Genomic DNA, 5,118 nt, shown 5'->3' with positions numbered 1-5,118 from the left:
TGAGGGGGGGAGAGAGAGAGAGAGAGAGGGAGAGGGAGAGAGAGAGAGGGAGAGAGAGAGAGAGAGAGAGAGAGAGAATAGGAAAGAACATGAGATGTTGAGCCTGGTTGAAACCCAAAATCAATACCGTCTTTGTCAGAAGACACAACAATAGGTGAGGGGAGAGGAGGTGTGCTGGGCCTTTGACTTAGGGACATTATTTCTGTCTGTTTCCCGTGTCTTCCAGAGACTTTTAAAATCTTACCACACAGCACTTATAAGCATGGTAAGACCTTATAGAAAGGGGACGGAGACTACCTTTCCTATTTTGTCCCAATCTAGGCACTAAGCCTGTCTGCACTGGCTTCATGCCTGGTTCAGCCAACTCACCAAGATAAGAATGTCTGGACAAAGATCTCATTAGAATTAATTTTTTGCAGTGCTCAGAAGTGGTGGTTTTTAGGGAACATCCTTAAAAGATAGGTGGTGTTTGATCACTTGCCCTTTTCTTCGTCTTTTCCTTTGTCTCACTACAGCAGGTATAATGGCTAGAACCCTAGCAGCTGCCTTGGGAAGATGAGAACACACTGTAGCATGGCAGAGTGATAAACTGGATGCAGAGGAGAGAGAAAATGCCGAATAGTCATGGGTCATCTGCTTCCGGCACTCTGAATGCAGAAAGAAATGAACTTCTGTCTTGTACAAGTTTCGGATTACACTGGGTTTTTCTGCCACAGATGATCTAACAACCTTAATCCAGTGGTCACACGTTTGGGTTCTGGAGTCAGATGATCTGGACTGAAGTCCTACCTCTGTCATTTTAGAGGGTCCAGTTTGGGTAAATCTCATGACCCTCCTGAGCAAATCCTCAGTGTTCTTGATTGTGACATGGAGATCATCACTGTATTTATCTCTACATTTGTTATGCATGTCTATAAAGTAGATGGTACTCCATCAGTATTTAGTATTACCAGCATTTGGTATTCAGTGTTTGGTATTAGCTGTTACCATCTTCATCACCCTGGGGCTTCTGTTACCTTGGAGAGCTCCCCAGGGTTGCTGTTGGAGGCCAGGAGTCCTGTATTCAGGAGCCTGGAGCCCATATCTCTCAGTCTCTTTCCATGGGAGAAACGACTCATGACTTCATGGAAGTCACATACCCTCCTTTACACACTGAGAAAGGATTGGTGAGTATTCTGTAGGTTTACTGGGGAGGTTAAATGAGAGACTATATGTGAGTAGACCATACGATACACAGAGCACACGGTCTACCAGCGTTAGTTCCCGTTTCTTGGTCCTGTTGATACTTGCTCCACACTGCAGACGTGGATGCAAGGCCTTTGTTTCACCTTTTTCTCTTAGCCCAGCCTGGGTAGGTTGCAAGATACTGGCAGCATCACGAGTATGGTTTGACACAATCAGTGAAGGGCTAGCAGCTGACCCTGGGCAGAGTGATTGGTGCCACCTAACTGTGAAGACTTGGGCCTGCAGGCCAGGCTGGCAGGGGTAGAGGGAGGTTCTTAGGGTCAATGGTAGAGGGCAGGGGTTTTGAGGGGTGTGAGGGAAATGGGCAGAGTTTAACAGTATTTTGGGGGGACTTAGTGAGAGGAAGTGGGGAGTAAATGCTCACCTCTGCCCTCCCCAAGAGATCCTCCTGCTTCGTATGTGCCAGGCAATGGTAATTTCTGTGAAGAGTGTAATATTCATCTTAAAGTGTTGTCTTCAAGCATGGAACTGAGTAAGAAAACTTATGCAAAGTGTGTGGCAATAGTGCAGGCCCTTTTCCCCATCCTCACCAGCAAGTCCTTGCTACCAAAGGAATTTGCTGTTCCAGCCTATGCCCAGGACCTGGGTACCACCTGCAAGTGCTGATGAGGGCCTACAGGTAGCTCTAGGGGACTGGCTGGTTTCATGCTGGGAGAGCACAAGCTCTTACAGGAAGCTGTGAAATTTATACAGAGCAGAAGCAGTGATGGAGTCAGGGCCCGGGAGTTCTACCCCATTGTTGCCCCCTGCCACATGTGGAGACTTCCTAGTGGCCATGATCCTTCCAGGGCAACGTTGCAGTGGATGGAACTCTCTTCTCCACCGTCTCTTTAGCAAACACAAACTCTGTTTGGATTGGTTTCGCTTTCCTTTTAAAAACATTTTTTAATTGAAAAAGAAATTCAGATCCTAAATGGTATAGAAAAAATATTGTAACAAGATTTCTGTTTTTGTTACTTTCTTTTCCCTGAGCCACAGTGCCTGACACTCATGATCTAAAGGGGAAGAGGTTTACTTTGGCTCACAATTCATCGATGTTTCAGTCCATAGTCAACTGGCTCCAGGGTAGGACAGCATGGCAGAGGGGCATGGCAGAGGAATTGCTCACAGCATAGCAGCAGGGAAGCTGAGAGATCAAGGGAGGAGGAAGGTTAGATATAGCCTTCGAGGCCATGGCCCAGGGACGCACCTCTTCTCGCTAGGCGTCACCACCCAACTTTACATTTAGCTATAAACCCACAGGGGACTAATCCACGGATGAGTATCACATCCTCATGAGCCAGTTGCCTCCCAAAAGCCCCACTTTTGAGTGCGTGAGGCTTTGGGGGGACATCTAGATGTAAACTATAATGATCTCACTGCTAGCTATGACAGTTCACTTTGGTCCACTCATTCCATGAATGTATGTGCAAACTAAGATCTAGTATTTCTTCCCCTGCCTTTGGGAGTTACATGTAGTATTTGTATTCTTTTCATAGTTTTTCTATAGCTCTATACCATCTTTTTAAAAAGAGATAGGAAATATAACTGCATTCTGATTCTTACCAAAAAGGAACAGAAAGGATAGTAACAGACAACATTTCACTGCCAAATATTGTGATGTGGCTTTAGTGGTCTTTGAACTCAAGCAGGGAACAACCCTATTCCAAAGAGCTAAGAATGCAGTTCCAAAAAATTAAGGTTTTTAAAGCTGCCACACTCACCCTGGAGCCCGTTCACCTGCTTCAGTGTTCCAAAGATGAAGCACACCTCCACTTCGCTAGGTAATAGTGGCACACTGTGGCCCTGCTGACATTATGGGACAGTGGCCTGGAAAACTAGACTCCTGATGCTGGGCTCCAGCTTTACTTCTTCGCAGGTCGCCACCCTTACCCAGGTGAGGCGTTGTCTGAGCAACTTCCAAATCATGGTTATACCATGCTGCCCATGCTGGGCCCATGACAACCTCTGGCAACAAACTCCAAGTTCTGGTCTCTAGTGAGCTTGCTGGTGAACCAGAGGAAGGAATTCTCAAAGCTGTAGTTACCTTTGGCAGAAATGTCATAGTATTGAAGATTTTTCTTTCAGTGAAACACGATAGATTTTTGCCTTCACTTTCTTTTCTTTGAGGACCACTTTGTAGTTACACAACACAGTGAAGATGTTCTCACATACTTGTACCAGATCTGTATGTAAGTAACTCTTTTTTTGGTACCGGGGATTGAACTCGGGTCCTTGCGCTTGCAAGGCAGGCCACCGAACCGCTGAGCTAAATTCCCAGCCCCTATAACTCTTGACATTAGGTCAAATGTCATAATGGCTTGGATGTAGTAGCCATCTTGCAGCCTGCCAAATTTCTCCTGGTTGGGTCTTCCATGTATTGAACTTGGTGGGGTCTCATTGATGTGGAACAGGAAGGAATGCACCTCTATGCTCAGGATAGCCCTATACTTCTTCTTGAGCTCACCAGTCAGTGGTGTTTCAGGAATGTGATCTTCCTGGTGCGCCCCATCACCCATCAGCAGGAGCTTGAGCTGGACCTGTGGCTCTCCCTGAACAGCCATTGCAGTGATTCTCCCAGAAGCTCTCTGTGCCCACTGGGCTCTCCTGACATTTTTATTGCTTCTTCTCCTAAACATGTACTATTCCTAAAGGTGTAACCATTCCCTTAGAGTTGTAGAGTTTAGGATCTTCTCACTTTGCTCCCATTTTTCATGTTACCTTGATCTAGCATTTTTACTCACCACCATTTGTCATTCTTATTTTTAGAATCCATGCCTCTTCAGATCTACCAAAGTAAATCTCAAGTGTTTATAAAAAAACAAACAAACATTAGAACACAATTTCTTCTTGCATTCCTTATCTCTCTTTTTTCTCTAAAGGAATCCCTGAGTAGTTATTTCAGTGGTGATCTGTGTTTAATTCTTAATCTTTTGCTGAAAATACCTTTCCTTTGTCTGAAGTTTCAGGTGGGGACCAGCTGAATTGAAAATTGGTGATTGACTTTTTATCTGAGCACTTTTAAGATATTATTCTCTCACCTTCAGGCAGCTATCATTACTGATAAGGACCCGGATACCAATTTGACAGACATTTCCTTGAAGATAATCTTTACTTTCTAATAACTTTAAAATTATTTAAATTTTCCTCCATGTTTTGTGGGTTCACAATCATGTGTCTAGGCGTGTATTTGTTTTTGCTTATTCTGTGTGCTTTTTCAGCCTGTGGCTTATATGCTTTTCTCAAATCTGGGAAATCCTTAGCCATCAACGCTTCAAAGATTTTTTTTTTTTTTTTGTACTGGGGATTGAACTCAGGTTCTTGCACTTGTGAGGCAGGAGGCAAAAACCACTGAACTAAATCCCCGACCCCTTCATCTCTTCAAATATTACCTCTCACTCCTATTCTCCCTTGTCTTTCTTTTCTGCAGCATCTATTGACAACTTTGGAGCCACTGAAACGTGCCTTCCATATTTCTCAATTTCTTTTTCATGTTTTAAGTTGTCCCTTTTATCTGTGTGCTGCGTTCTGATTGGTTTTCTCAAATCTGTGTTTTGAACCACCAGTTTTCTTTACTGCTACATCTATGGGCTATTTGATTTGCCTCTTGAGGGTTTAGAAAACTTTTTTTGGTTGATTATGCTTTTCAGTTTTAGAACTTCATTTTATTTATTTTGCAAACCTACTCATTGCATAATGTTCTGTGCTTGCTATACAAGTGAGTCTCTTGTATCAGAGTGTTTTAGACATACTGCTTAAGTTCTTTGTTAGAATTCTTAGCTATTGGTGGTTCCTTGGGAATGGATTCCCTTATCTGTAACACTTGTTGAAATTTCTGGTAATCTTCTCATGTACTTGGTGGCTTTCATATCCTCCCAGCAGGGAATCATCTCA

General features: G+C 43.8%; 1 long non-coding RNA gene and 1 pseudogene across 1 annotated transcript in view; one reads left to right on the top strand and one right to left on the bottom strand.

The window, feature by feature from the left end:
- The window catches only part of LOC104848779, a 10,589-nt gene extending 9,966 nt beyond the window's left edge, over positions 1-623 (top strand). The window contains exon 3 of the long non-coding RNA XR_776521.2: positions 516-623. This is a non-coding gene — a long non-coding RNA (uncharacterized LOC104848779). The remainder of the gene's footprint in view (positions 1-515) is intronic.
- Positions 624-3,004: 2,381 nt separating this feature from the next.
- Positions 3,005-3,965, bottom strand: LOC117285608 (annotated as a pseudogene).
- Between the last annotated feature and the right edge of the window lie 1,153 nt (positions 3,966-5,118).

This window comes from Fukomys damarensis, unplaced genomic scaffold, assembly GCF_012274545.1.
Source record: "Fukomys damarensis isolate Sample0158 unplaced genomic scaffold, DMR_v1.0_HiC HiC_scaffold_2, whole genome shotgun sequence".
Taxonomy (NCBI): Eukaryota; Metazoa; Chordata; class Mammalia; order Rodentia; family Bathyergidae; genus Fukomys; species Fukomys damarensis.
Note: the sequence above shows the minus strand (reverse complement) of the source record. Positions and strands in the feature narration are given on the sequence as shown.